Here is a 16,233-nt window from a genome sequence, read left to right on the forward strand (position 1 = left end):
GGCAATGTGTGCAAAGAGGAGAAGCAGCAACCTGGTTCCAATCCACAAGACATTCTCTCAAATTTGTTCATAAAGCTTGCTTTTTTTTTTTTATCAGTCCTCAGAAACATATGTCTTTGTCTCGCGGTGCAGCAGCTTGGGGGATGGGACGGTCCCTTGTGCTAGTGGGGAGCCGCGATGCCAAGACCACCATGTTCTTGTTTTTTTTGAAGACGTTGGGGTTGTCATCATGTAGAGCACGGAATTGCATGCAGTTTGGTGGGAGCCAGCAGGCTGGGAAAGTTTTGTGGATTCTTTGATGGACCCGGGAAAAGTGGGCAAGAATTTTTACACTCACTGCTGGAAATAAACTTTCAAAATACTTGTTTCCCGGTCTGGTGTTTATTTTTTTGAAAATGATCACCAGTGTCTGTACTATAGCATGATTAGTAGCATTCATAAAGGGCGTTTAGCGGAAAGAGCATTCTCCATCACAGTAGTTTGCTGCATAACCCTCAGGTGCATAATCCAGTTCTGACAAACACACTATTTAATTCAAAAGGCTGCCACATTAAAAAATAACCATAAACTAGATTCACGGTTCAGGGGGTGTTTCCCAAAAGCAACTATGGTCCATGTTCGTACCAATTTTTGGGACTACTACCATAGTTAGCTAAGTGCTTTTGGGAAATGCCCCATGATATGAAAAATTTGTTTTATCCAAATGCTGCCCGTTTGAGATTTGTAATACTGAGCTGCACAATCCTTTAAACTATACCTCAGCCCCGTTCTCTGAAGCTGGCGTACAGTTCATGCTTTCTGCAGGCGGTCTTTGATCACTTGTTGTAATCTCCTATTCACAGAAGAGGAGACATTCGTGTGCTAGGTTACAGTATAACATACTACATGATAGTCAAAGGAATCCTTTTAAAAAGAAGTTTAACTATACTGAATGTGCACTTGTAGTCTTGTAGTGTTTAAATGGTGAAGTATAACTTGCAGATAAAATAAAAAGGGCCATTTAAGAGATTAATTCACTTTCGTTATTAACAATTTTTGTAGACATTAAAAAATTAACTTTGGGAAAGTCAATTTCTTTTATTTTGCTTTAAATAAGTACACTTATTTTGATTGTTAACAATAAAAAATTTAAAAAACTTCATTTTTAATTTGAACTGTAATATGTGCTATTTGGATATTAGTTTATATATTTTTAATTGTTAAAATCCCAAATACTGCAATAAAAAAAAGTGTAATTACAAATATGTTTAAATTTCATGACACACAAAATATTGTATTTTTTACCCCTAATTGCTTGGTCAGCATGACCAACAATTTGCTTTGTTCAAAGACAATAGACAGAATTACAGGATGAAAACATCACTGATTTTATAATTTAAAGGGGATATTAAAAAGCATTTAAAAAGTAAATTCTTTATTTAAAAGAAAAAACCCCCATTTTTTAGAATTTAATTTGCCTTCAATTTCTTTCAAAAAATTCATTTTCAAATTTTTTCCATAAAGAAAAAAAAAAAATGGTGACTGAGGTTGCATTTTTAGCCTTACATTTCTTTTGTGCGCCTCCAAAGTAAAGGGAAGGGGGATTTGGGAAATTATTTTAATTAAAAATGGTATTTTAAAAATTTTTTTGTATTTAATGTATTTTGTCTTTGTATTTTCATGGACAACAACAACAAAAAAAATCTGATGTAATTTTGTAATTAAATACACTGAGAGACAGCTTTTTTTGGGGAAAAACTTAAAAACTTTATCAAGTAGGTCATTTTATTCTCAGATAATAAAAAAAAATTTTTCAAGTGTAAAAGTACTGCCAGCTTTTAGCTTTCAGTTTTTTGGGTAGATCAAGTTAAACATATGAATATGTTGGATCCTAGTTCGGGTTAAGGGTTGTTTTACCCAAAAAAAAATTTATTCTGCATTTAAATTTTTCCACCTTTTTCCGTTCCACTCCCCGTAGCCTTGTTACCTTTGGAACTTAAAATTATTTTTATGAAACCGGGGCTTTCTGTCCGCACACTGCCCTGCGCTAGCATTTGGGTCAAACGGTGGAAAGACTCATTAAGACTCCATGTATTAAAATACTCAAGCATCCATTTATGAAGCAAGTTAGAACAAAAATGCATTTTGATGCTCTCATTAACCAAATGCAGATCAAAATTTTTATAAAAAAGTTTAAATAAGACTTTTTTTTCCAAAAAATGATAAAATTTTTTTTTTTTTTCTTTTAATGATTTTTTGCCAAAAACCGTTTGTATCTGGCGGGAGAAAATCAATTTTTTTTTACGCAAAGGCGATATCCGCCCAAATTTTTTTGCTGTTTTTCCCTTTTTTCCATCACCAGTCCTTTTTTTTGCGAATGCAAAAATACCCCTCAAACAAACCACGCACCTTTCCCTGCACTGAAACGGGTAAAAAACCCAAACAACGACCTTTCCCGCACCTAACGTAAAAAGGCAGTGCTTTGAATAAACCCCGAAAACCCCAGTTTTTCCCCATTACTTGCTGGGGTCATTAAAAAAGGGCTGCCCTGATAAACCATGTGATTTTCCCTGAAAAATCTGCAGTAAAAACCAGTTCTATAAAATCTTTTATGGGTGTTTTAGTGGAGCACTTTATTTACACAGGCCCCTAGATCCGACAAAGCAGTACACGTTCATAAAACGCAGATGAGTACTTAGATTTGAATGCGATATTGACACTGGCAAAGATGCGAAAAATGGAAAGGAAAGCCTTTTGGTAGCTAGTTAAATGTAAGGGAAAAATAATTTTGGAATTCCCGTGGTTTAGTTTGTTGTCATATGTTCATGATGAAATTTCTTTTATTGTGTAATTTAATTTATAGCATTAACAAGAACCAATGAATCATTTTGGGAGTGAGATGATTGAATGTATTTTTAGTCCAGTACTGTTTTTAGATTAGCATGAGTTCAGTAAGTTCGAGCCTGTATAGTGGATCAACTTACTTGTTGGTATATTCAACAGTTTCAATATTTTCAAAAAAAAAAAAAAAACACTTTTATATTGATTCAATAGAAAACAAACAAACAAATGTGTCATGGATTTATTGCATTTTGGAAAAAACGTATAACCTTATAATGAATCTTTAAAATCTCAACATCTGGATTTGAATTGTTTAATGTTATTTCTAACAAAAGTCCTGTGAAAGTTTAAACAGAAAATAGGGGTTTCTCTGCACTTTCTATAAAAAAAATAAAATACTAAATTCTACTAAATTGATCAAAATGGATTTATTTGATTTGGAACAAACTCTTCAAATTAGTTTTTAGGGCGAACAAGCACTTGAGTGTAATATAACTGACGTTAAAACCACTGGAGTCACATGGAATACTTAATGACAAGGTCCTTCCAACCATTCCGTGCTTTGAATGTGACGTGTAGGTTCATTGATATGCTGCCTATGGAGGGACCAAAGCCTTCGGATTTTGCATAAAGAAACGATGAAGGAATGAAATATTCTCAGGATTTTATACTAAATAAACAGTAGAATATAATAAGATAATAATAATAATATATTTTAGCTGCGGAAAACACATGAAGGTCTCTTCACGGTGGTGAAATGACATGAGTGAGAGTAATGTACATCGGCATAATTTCCATTGTTTTGGGTGAATGCAGGCCCTTGAAATAGACGCTAGCATGGTTCCAGCTTCCAACTGGACAAAAATATATATATATCATCGGGTGTTATTTGGGGGCTCAGTGCAAAGCTGGGCTTAAAAGAGTAATAATGCGAAAATCTATCTCCTAAATCACATTCATCACACAGGATATTGCTATCTGAATGTTAGTACAGGACAGACGGAAAAAGATTTGCTCTCGTCAAGTGACATTGGCTACCTAGCTTAAGTTAGCTACTTGTTTTTTCTATGGGGACAAAATACAAATAGCTGAGAGGCTTTATTGAAAGAATTTACAGATACTAAATTGTTTTTATTGCCAATGTGTGAACAGCATGTAGCGGTAAACTAACAAATGGAGACTAATTTTTATGTGAAGGCGGTTTGGCATAGGAACAAAAAACAACGCCTCCTTAAACCATAATCAGAACTCGGTCGGAAGCGGGCTCATTTGAATAAACCTCATCTGTTGACATGATCTTGGTGAATCACTTTGGCTGGCACGTACCGGACATACGGCTATCTCCAGTTCTAATATGATTGTTGGCACGAGCATAAAGGAAGTTGCTGACCATCACAGCTCACTTAGCAGCCAACGGTGTCCGCCTAAATCTTTTGACTTGTGCTTGTTGGGCCTCTACAAGTTCGCCCAATAACTCATACTAATTAGCGGGTTTTACCAGCCCTATAAGCCAATGATTACTAAAATTGTTCCTGCAGTTCGCGCTTGCACTTGTTTCCTGGTTCTGTGCCGCCATCGCGTAAATCTAGCGACGGATGACTCCCATACTCAAGAGAGCTCTAGCTGATCCGTTAACGCCACCACTTGATAATTTTTCATCCAATTTCAAATTAGCACGACCGTTTATCACGTTTCTCTAAGATAGTGGAAAAGTGTATGTGCAATTCAAATTCAGGAATATCTTTTAATAATAATAATGGGGGTATAAACAAGACTGCTCTTGGCAGAAGAACCAATGATCTGTTGCTAGCAGCTGACCTCGGGGCTGGTAAACCATAACTGGCCTTCTTGATCGTCGAGCCCTGCTGGGGTACACGGTCCATGGCAAACGGGAAGGATACGTCGACAGATTAGCTTCGAGAGGGATGACGGCAACGCACTCTGGCTTGGTTTTAGGTTGTATCGTCGGGGACGCACTTTCCAGCGGATTAAATACAAAGTGTCAGGAGCTGGCACCGACTGGTTTGCCACCAGGGGGGTTCCTGTGTGAGGCGCGCGTGTGCGTGTCAGTATTTATATACTCCCCTGTGGGTATATTTGAAAGAACCATGGATTTGTGCTGCATTTGTTATCACGGATAACACCTAACGGTTACCTGGCTGCTTGACCCCTGGTTATTGTCCTCCAGCTGGTCCAGCTGTTGTCACAATCATAAAGATTGGCTTTCAGCGAACTCCAAGGAAAGGAACAAAACTGATTGCCCGAACTGTTGGCACGAAGGGTTTTAAGGGGCGAAATCAAGGGGTGGCCGGTACAGTGACAATAAGCAATCGTCCTCCGCAGGTTAAAAGGTTGGAGTGTTAGCAGGAACACACTGTCTTGGGAAACTCTTAATAATATCACCGGACTGCAGAGGCCACGTGGCGGATATAACCCCCTCCATCCCGTGCCGTCCAACCAATCAACGCATGCGTGGGCATGCACTAGCACCTGACGTATAGACGACGGTAAAGGCCCGTCTTCACTGGGGGGGGGGTCCCGCTTAGAAGACTGCGACGGAAGCTCCAGTTGGTCCAGAATTCTACCACGGCAGCGCATGTGCTTGCTAGAGAACACCCTCCACGTAGCTTTGGTCACCAGTTCGTCAGCGAGGGCACTGGTTCCCAGTACAATACCGAGTTGATGCAAGATCTTTCAGGCCTAGTTACTGATTACAAGGCAAAAGTGCAGACTTCAAAGCTGTTGAATGCGTTGAAGTTACATACTAATCCTGTCCGCAGCACGACACATTTGCATGTCAACATAATGTGCCCAGACAGTACATGATGTCAACAACAGGGACGTTTTTTTTGTTTTGTGTGGCAGTAGTTGCAGCCCCACCCCTCTGCCTAGTTGCGTATCAGGGAATTTTGAGATTTGTCGAGGGGAATCATCGCTGGCCTGACCCCGGCTCTGAGTCAACATCGGACACATCTTTCACGTGCGCATATGCCCTAGGTGTGTTTTTTTTTTTTTTTTTTTTGCTAAGTGCAGTAGAGTGAGTGAGAGGAGAGAGAGTTAGATATCAGTTCAGCCAGCTGTAATCCCCTTCCTGCTTTTTTTTTTTTTTTTTTTTTTCTGAGATCCCATCCCAAAAGAGCAGTTAAAGTGAACCAACCAGCCCAAAAAGTGACTCAAAAGAGACCCGGTTCTTTTCTTAGTCCAGACCCTTTCTTGTTCACACTACAACTTCATAAGAACCCAGACTCCAGCTTTCTGTGCAGCAGTGAAATGCTGGAGTCTGACCTACTGGAAAATTTGGAAGATGAAGTAGACAGGGAAGGGGGTGAGGAAGAGTTGGAAATCCCTGATCATGTCACAACAGATCAATACCTTCACAGAGCTTTAACAACACATTTCAGTCAAAGTTAAAATTACAGTAAAAGGGAATGTTATGTATAAAGTTAATTCAGCTTGGACACTTGTTGTCAATGCTGCCGCGCAAGTTTTATTAATATAGCTTCGATACTAAATCACTAAATTATATTTCTCAGCAGCTAGGGGGTAAAGAAAAATCCACAGCATCGCTTTTGCAGAATGAGATGCACAGATGCAATTCACACACACAACTTTCATCTCTCTCTCTATCTCTATCTGTCTCTCGATAATTAATTCAAATCAATAATTCATGCATTCAAGTATATGTGATTTTACTGCACTACTTCATCTCTGTCTGATTTTAAGTGGGCAAAATTCTAGATCTCCGCAGTGCGTCGGGTGGTTGTCATGACAAGAATGCTTAGTGATGCATGCATTAAATAATTTAATGCACAGTTAGCCGTAGATTACATAAATGACAACATATTTATTTTGTATTGCTCTAGTTAACAGTTGATTCATTTATTTACTTTTTTGTTTATTTATTTTTGAAAAAAAATAACAATTGAACGTCTGAAATTACATCAATATAATAATAATAATAATAATTAATATTGCCTATATAAAAATAAACAAAAGTACTTAACTGCTTAGTTCAGCCTCAAGCATCACTGTTATGTTGGTCCATACAAAGCGTACCAGGACCTCATTGCTTTCACAAATCACGAGGAAATCAAACCACAAATGGACCCACAAATGAACTGAACTCAGATCACCTCCGGAGGAAATCACGAGGAAATCAATACATTGCATATTATCAGTTTAAATATGATTTGATTATCTTTTTAAATAGAGTGAGTTTTTTATATATAATTGCAAAAAAGCTGTTTAGGACAGTTCACTTCACAAAATATATTTACAAAAAAAGGCAAATGTCATAAAATGGGGTGAAACCTATTTATGTAAAAAAAAACTTTCCTTAAAACATTGTCTATGAATAATGTAGAGTAGAAATTAAGGATGTAACTGAAACCCACACCAGGTAGAGTATGTAGAGAAGCCCAAATCTTTTGAGGGTCATTTCTATTTACAACATTACATCCATTGCTAATGGTGTTTACACAAATTAACACCTGCTTTAGAGAAGAGTTTGGTTCCATTCCTGTTGAGTAAGAGCCTGACTGGCAAAAGCTTCTTTTGTGGCTTAAGAAGGCTGCTCCCGTGGTGTTATTGTAGACCAGTAAAATAAATTTCAGGCTCACAACTACAAGGAGAGAATAAGGAAAGTAAAATTATCCAGCCTCCAATGGAAGAGGCGGGGCAGCGGTTTGAAAATCTTTTTGAAAGGCAGCGTTATAATTTTGTTGTAGTCATGTGGTAAATAAATTTGTATTATTATTATTATTATTATTATTATTATTAGTCTTATTATTATTATTACGTACTTGTTACTGAATGTTCCTTTGTTTACTAATGGCACTTAAGTTCTGATTCGTGCTGAGAACTTGCTGTACAAATAATTATTTTGGATTTATGTCAGATAGATTTATTTTTTAGATTGAAAAGAGTTTTCAAATATAATCTCTGATAATGGGCTATACATTTTTTGTTTGTTTTTCAACAATAATGTTCGGTCTTGAAAAACTATGTTTGTAGTGTGAAATGGCGTATGGTGCCGGGGGGGGATGAGGGGGCAGATATGAGTGTAGAAAGAAATCTCGTTGCCTTTAGAAGTTATCACCGTAAAATACGTTAAGACGCCCGTCTTGTATTTTCTCTCACTCTGTCTGACAGGGGGACTAGATAGTAAATATTTACTGAGATAAATTGTGCAGCAGGAGTGGCCCCACGGAGCTACTCCCGAGTGTGGCCTTTTTAGTCGACCCCCAGGGTCCCTTCCTCTCTGATCCCAAGCAGTGAACCTGTCACAGTCCCCCAACTGCAACATTTATAGTCAAGAATGTTCTACACCTAACCACTAGGGTCCTGAGAATGAGCCCAAACTACAAACCCCAAAATTGTCCAAGATTTTGACAGACACTAGTTTCACACACACGCAAACATATGGGAAGTTGACGTGTCCTGTGTGTGTGACATGCTAGAGAGACATTAGCATAACATATGCATAATGTATATATACAATGTATATTATTTGCATATTAATTTGTTTTTAGGGCAACATGTAATGAAAAAAAAAGAGAGGTGTAATAATGGGAGTAATAATTGGCAAGCTTTCCATAATAATATCTAATATTTCACAGGAATATTGAAGTATAATTTCTTTCCCTATTCATTTGTTGTGTCTCCAAAAATGCGAATAAACATGCTTTAACTTCGTGGTGGTAGCCGTGGTCTTAAAACAGGCCTCATCTTTATGCATCTTCTTGACTTGGAACTGTTTCTGTGAGATTCATCCATATATGATGCATCTGTGTATTCAACATCCAAGGGGGGAGGGGGGGGGGGAGGGAGGGAGGGGGGGGAGGATGGATAAACACATTGCATCATACACACACAAACTGGTTAACTATCCTATTAGGGACTCTCCATAGGCGTAATGGTTTTTATACTGTACAAACTGTATTTTCCATCACCCTATACCTAAACCTACCCTTCACAGAAAACTTTCTGCATTTTTACAATCTCAAAAAAAAAAAAAAAAATAATAATAATAATAATAATTATTCTGTCTGATTTATAAGCTTTTGTACCCATTGGGACCTCAATTTAGGTCCCCATGGGTACCAGGGAGAAAGCTTTTATAAATAATACAGAATGAGTGGAACCTACACAAGTTCCCATGAGTTGGTGTTTATTAAGGTTTAAGTCCCCACCAGTGTAGAAAAACATGTACACACACACACACACACACACACACACACACACACACACATTGTTTTGTTTACCTCCACCTTTATTTAATGCCTCTATTTACAGTTAAGGGCTCTCTTGGGAGTAAAGCAGATATTTAGTGTGTAGTTTTCATTGAGTGTAAAGGCCAGATTTTAAGTGTTAGCCCATAAAAGCTTCTCTTCCTGCCTGTAAAAATTAATGCCACACTGTTACTGCTGCGAGTGGGTCCTGTGGGCCTTTGGCCTTCAAGTGAAGACCACTGACTGCTTATCATATGTAGGAATGACTATTAGAAGTCATTTAAAGTGATAGTTCACCCAAAAATGAAAATTCTGTCATCATTTACTCACCCTCAAGTTGTTCCAAACCTGTAAGAATTTCAGCCGTTGAATACAAAAAGTATGGAGAAAAAATTTAAAAGTCAATACTACCTCAACTTCTTCAAATATCTTCTTTTGTGTTTTAACAAGGAATAAAGAAACTCATTCACTTTGGGAAGCAAGAGTAAACATTATTTTTAGGTGAACTATCCCTTGAAAGATTCTACACTTTGACGTGATTCTACTTCATTCTGATTCTTTAGCAAGGTCTGTTAATAATACTTTTAGTATAGTTTTACTAAAATATCTACATAATGCTAAAAGGAATCTAAGACAATAATTAGTTCTAACTACATACTAAATAAGATGTTAACTAATTAAAGAAGAGTAACTGAATTATTTTCTCATTACTGTATACAGTCATGAGTCACAGCAACAGACAATCACAGTTTGATCATAGAATGAATACTGTAAGTAAATTTTGTTGGGTGGGGGGGGGTTCTGCATGCATGGAAGAACACAGATGTCTAAAGGAACCATATAATAAAATAGGCTTATCTTTGCTTCTTATGACCTGTTTAATTTGACAGTTACTGCCAAAACCCTGTCCAAAATCACATGCCAAGATACACATGTTGGTTTCCTTGACCAAAAGACAAAAACATGGTAACCTGCATTGAAATCTCACAGGACCCTCTCTCACAACACGTTCCTCCTTGGGCAATTACACAGTGACCATTCTGATGGATGACGGCAATGCTGGAGTAAATGGACCAGGTGTTCCTGCAAGGTGATGACATCCATCCTGGTAAGCAGCTGCGGCAGGGAAGCTGTCTCACCCCCTCCCATGATAACTTGAAAGAGAATGCGATTGCTGGCTGTCTGCATCCATGTGAAGTTTATCTTTCTTCCCTGTCTTTCATCAACTGTGGTTATTAAAAACCTCCCTCCCCAGAGCTTGCCGATGTCTACATTACACCAACGGTAAACAAAAGAGGGTTGAGAGAGGGGATGTGAAACTGCAGCTGTGACAGTGCTGGTGTTATTATAATTCTTAAGCGATACTGTTTAAGGTGGTGTCAGCGCTTTTAGCCCAACACCTAATAACAGCTCGGAGGTAATTACAGGTCTAGCACTGGGGCAGCACATGCTGAGCTGAGCTAGACACTTTTTAACTTCCCTCAGACCAAAGGCCGGCAAATTCCCCCGACCTCTAGATGAGTATTAGTGCTTAATGTGTTGTTTTGTTTTCACAGATCACCAAAGCTTAAGAAATAGTGTCAAACCTCTAATCACATATCATGTGCTTTTGTCCTGAATTGGAAGCTCATAGAGGAAGAAAGAATTTTCAAAAGGTGAATCTCCCCAAAACCTTTCAAGAACATGTCAGGGTCATATTTCCAGCCCAGATTCAAAAGAAAGAAAAGGAAAAAAAAAAAGAAAGAAAAAAGAAAAAAGAACCTAAATTGCCTGGACACACAACATACTTGAAATAGACTATAGATAGGGGTATGTTTTTCAATTAATACATTTCTACCAATCATCATATCATTGATATTTTAGTACTTCTCTTACACTATTATAGAATTTATTGAGATTTTGAATTTGCTTTTATTTTTATGTTTATGTTTTCATTTCAATTTTGTTTTTAGTAATTTTGTCATGTGCTTTTGTCATTTTAAAATATGTAGCTTTAATAGATTTTTTATTTTATTACATTTTATTTATTTATTTAGTTTAAGTTTTCCATCTATGTTTTTTCCAGCTTTATATCTCTCAACAAAATAAATTCTGCTCAGCTTCCAACTGATCGGTTTAGTACTGAATCATTCAGGAAAGTTTCCGCTGCAATGTCCCAACAGGCTGTTACAGTTATTACATAATCACATGACTTCATCAAGGCACAACATGCATTATGAACAGCAAACCACCTTTTTTTTTAAACTTTTTTTTCACAAATATGATATAATAATACATTTTATTACATTTTAAATTGTTATTCGTAATGATAGTTATCATAAAGTGTCCACGGAAATTTCCAAATGCATAACTAATGTTAGAATATCATTTTAAATTATTGTATAATTAAATATTAAACAATATTACATTACAATATTACTCTGTTTATTAACATTTATCTTGTACTCTAAAATGAACACATTTTCAAAAAATTCAATTCTTAAAACAATTAGAGAGTCTATAAATTAATGCACTTTTGTCTCTCAATATGGGTCAAGATGCAATGATCACAGGCTGTCTGTTTGAAAGCTTTGATAAGAGTGTTTTTCATATGTGGAACCATATGCACTGTCAGAACTGCCACAAGGGATGGCTGTCACAATGGGCCTCACAACTTCCTGCTACCAATCTAAATATGTACACTCCAGACATCCCAAGGCAGATGGGGTGATGTTTTGGGTTACATAAAGTCCTAATCCTTCAGAACAAATTAAGCAGATTTTCCCTCATAAGATGGGACACGTCGTGTGGGAGGTTTAGGAGCTTTGAGTTTAAGCACTACTGTAAGTCGGATGAATTTGACCTCAACTATGGAACTGCATGTAAATTATTCTCAGCAAGATACAATTACATACATGGTATTGTGTTTATGTCGATGTTGTTGTATTACACCGTTTAGATATAAACTTGGATGCACTGTCCTTTCACAAAGACAAATAATGTTTTATAATTATAGCAAGAGAGAAAATTATGTTCTGACATAGGAAAATGAAAAATACAGATAGGTCGACGTGATTACATCTTTAATAACATCCCAACAGGTTCCAATTCAGCATTAATCTAATATTGTGATTGTGATAATGAACACCATAAACTTGTGTTGTGTAAATATAGGTTTTCACCCCCAGGTCCTTCGTGCTTCGTGGGTCTCACATTCACAATTAGTTCTGGATTATGTGGGTTAGGGTTAGGTTTAGGTGTGGTTAGGGTTTAGGGTTGATTAGTGTTAGCGCTAAGAATAATGAGAAGCATTGAAACTGGATATAAGACCCCTTTACTTAAAAGATTATTTAATTAACAATAAAATATTATTAAATTATTAAGTGTTAAAGAATATTATAAATAAATCTTTGTGGCAATTAGAAAACGCACTGAATTATGGGATTCTTTATTCCAAAAAGTATATTCAGGACAAACATTGAGAAATAATAAGTTTTTGTTTTGTCTCACTGATACAAAAGTTGCTCAACAAGCTGTTATTCTATACTATGTTTTTACTGTATTTATCAAATCATGGTTTGTTGACTCGCACAAATAGTGTCAAAAGGAATATTAACCTAGGATTTTCACGACTTTGTAATGAGGTTGAAATGTCAGATTGTGATTGTGAGGGTTAAAGTGAGGTTGAGCAATGTGAATGCTTAATACGCAACATAACTCAGGATTACGTTCTTTAGAATGACCCAGGGTTAACTATTTTGACAGTTTGTGTATGAAAACTCACGTAAAGGATGCCTTTGTAAAGTCCATAATTTTTAAAAGAGTACTTATTACGTAAATAATACTCGTCTATATGTTCTAAGATCAAAACGTATAACATGTATACCCAATTTTTTGGAACACATTAAAGGGCTTAGTTCACCCCAAAAGAATTGAAAATCTGCGACAGGTGTTTTTACTCACCATGAAGCATAACTAGGTATATGACTTTCTTATTTCAGACGAATCCAGCGGAGTAATATTAAAAAAATTGTCTGGCATTTCCAAGCGCTATCATGCAGTGAGCGGGGTTTGTTGCAGTTGACAGTCCACAAGTCGTGTTTCAAATAAAGAAGCGGCATTCAATGGACTCCTGTAATGAAACCATGCGTTTTTGTAGAAAAAAGAATAAAGTGAAGTCGTTTTAAAATCGTGAAATAAAGGCCTCATCGATGTCTATCTATGGGGTTTTTTGTCAAGAAGAAACAATATCCTATTTCAAAATGTAATTTTCTTCTGACACTTCCATTAAGCTGTCAAAAAGCAGATTGCATCCGGTGGATAACGCTAGCACGTAGATGCGCAGCGCGCCTTCTGAGATATGCAGAGTATCATGGTTGTTTATAGGTTCAAAGGAAGCAAAGTTTCCTTACTTTAGCAAAGGAAAACCAGTCTCCTCTTAGTTTATATCGAAATGCTCCTAAATTTTTCTTTGCAAATCCTTTGTTTGTACATTTTGTAATTCATGTTCAGCGTTTTGTTTTGTTCTCTCTCTGCATTCGTCACTAATCAGCGCAATGGCCACATCTTACATCATCCGTCAGAACAGCTTCCGTTTATGTCAGATAATGTAAGTGAGGAAAAAGTGTTTATTAGGTTTTGAAATATGGATATTTTTTCATACAAAAAAAGCATGGATTCATTACAGGAGTCCATGAATGCACGCTCTTTATTTGGTGACTTGTGGGACTGTTCCCACTGCAACACCCGCTGACTGCAATGATAGACCTTGGAATAGCCAGGACAATTTTTTATATGACTCGACGGGATTCATCTGAAAGAAGAAAAGTCATATACACCGAGGATGCCTCGGGGTGAGGTGAGTAAAACACAAGCTAATTTTCATTCTTGGATGAACTAACCCTTTGATTGCAATGTGAAATGAAAAGTTTAGTATTCATTTTATTAAATGCAGTTAGCTGAATTTTTAGAGTGCCTTCTTTTTTCACAAAGTGGGGTCAGAACATTATTACTGAACATACAGGTGCATCTCAATAAATTAGACACAGACTATGGAAATTTAACACTGGACTTCAAGCAACTTGGGCTATGAGCTTCACCCTTCCTCCAGACTCTAGGACCTTGGTTTCCAAATGAAATACAAAACGTCCTCTCATCTGAAAAGAGGACTTTGGACCACTGGGCAACAGTCCAGTTCTTCTTCTCCTTAGCCCAGGTAAGACTCCTCTGACATTGTCTGTGGTTCAGGAGTGAGCTCAATGGTTTTTTGAATGGGTTTTCGGTTAAATGCCAGAAATAAGATCTATGATTAAACACAAGCTTCAAACACAATTTTCATGTTTACGACATGAAATAAATCATTGATAAGTTTTAAAAAGCTTTTACTTGTCTTGAAAAAGTTTGTTGCAAACAAGTGCCTAAATGGGATTACAGATGAGGTAGAAGTCAATAAACATCATCACACCCCACATCTACTCATCTACTCACTAGTCCACTTTTACAACCTAATTGTGTTCATAATCGAGCTCTTGCGGGCTACTCTAACTGAAACTTTCAAGGAAAATAAATTTTAAATACAGACTGAAAGAGGTGTCATAAGGTGTCACGCAACTGACAGCTAAGTCATGCAACTGTGAGTTAAGTTAAGTATTAGTCTTTGTTTTGTTGGCATTAATTTCATTTAATTTCCTAATTTTTAGGTTCTGGTGACTGAATTTACGTTCCAAATTCAAAGTTCTAATGATTGAAAATTAGTTTTGTAGGTCACAGAGCTTATTTTCTACATGGAAAAATGATTGGGGGCTTTTGTCATGGAACCAGGGTAATGCTACCTTAAGGGTCAACTTGCAAAAATACTTCATCACTGAAGAAATGGGATGTCAGGCCTATATATGTGCTGCTTCTTAAATAAATTATCTTTGGATCTTAAAGAGTTTTATTGAGTTCAGATTCTCATTATGGAGTGCTATATAAAGATTTGTACTTAATAAAACATCCCCTAAAATACAAAAACATCCCCGAACTATCCCAGATCAACATCTCTTGAAGAATTAAAAGAGGTTGTCAAATTTCTGCCATATTAAACTTGTTTCATTTAGAATAAAGCAAAGGGGCTCTAGTTCACAATGTAGGAAAATATCAATGACTAACCTGTTTTGAGCTGATCCCTTTGATGTCTCCTGTGGACTGTTTGGAGTGATTCTTGGTTCATCTGACGTCGTTCTGCCCACTGACCGACCAGTTAGAAGAATCACGGACTTCATTCACTTTAAAAAAAGGCCACCATGAAGAACTCGCCTCTCCAAAGCGCCATAACGACCTACTAACCCCCTGCTTCCTTGGGACTGATGCTCCACCCCTTTAAAAAGAAGAAAGTGCTATAAATGTGATATCCTTGTCCATTAAACTAAATCAAAATGAACAGAAATTAACTCTGAGTCAGCAAAGAAAAATGAAAATGAATAGGTTGAACTAGCCAAGGAGGTCTATAGCGTATGATACCTTGAGAAAAGAATCATTCCCATTCATTCACTGGTACTTGCTTGGCTGATACAAGGACTCCTGGAAATATGTTATTTGAAGTCTGGCCATCTTTGCTCATGGCAGCTCATATAGGTATTCAGTTTCTTTTGAGTCAATCACCCAATCTTACTGCGCATATAAAGTTAAACTCATCTTAAAAATCATCTTACCACTGCTGGTCTCCACACTGATCTGTAGACCCAGGTTATAGAAGATGGACTCATCACCCGGTGAGATTACTAGGATGCTGTAATGTCAAACTCCAACCAACCCTCTTCAGCTGCCCACAACCTGCTAGGATTCTAGCAGAAACAGGTCGGCATCCCGCATCATAGAGTGTGAGATGGATTAACTGTTATTAATCACTATTTTCAATCCATTTACTTTTAATTGTTTTGTATTTTTTCTTTTTGTCAAATAATAAAGTACATTTATTTATTCCTTTTTAATACATGTATCAGCATAAAGCATAAGCATCTTCACTTGGTGAGAACAAAGTAAATAACAGGATATACAATGGGGAATTTATGGAATAAATGCTAATAGTCACTTCAATGGGATAAATTATGGAATAAATGCAAGTCACTTCAAAGCTGTTGGTCACCTGGGTGTTTAGTAATGTCCTGCAGCTCCTTGTTTTTTGTCATTAATTAGAGCTGCTCTCTAAGGAACTCCATATGAG

At 36.8% G+C, this 16,233-nt stretch overlaps 1 pseudogene; it reads right to left on the minus strand.

Annotated features, from left to right (window-relative positions):
• Window positions 1-100: 100 nt before the first annotated feature.
• LOC122142760 lies at window positions 101-15,884 on the minus strand (annotated as a pseudogene).
• Window positions 15,885-16,233: the final 349 nt, after the last annotated feature.

Source organism: Cyprinus carpio, unplaced genomic scaffold (assembly GCF_018340385.1).
Source record: "Cyprinus carpio isolate SPL01 unplaced genomic scaffold, ASM1834038v1 S000000118, whole genome shotgun sequence".
Taxonomy (NCBI): domain Eukaryota; kingdom Metazoa; phylum Chordata; class Actinopteri; order Cypriniformes; family Cyprinidae; genus Cyprinus; species Cyprinus carpio.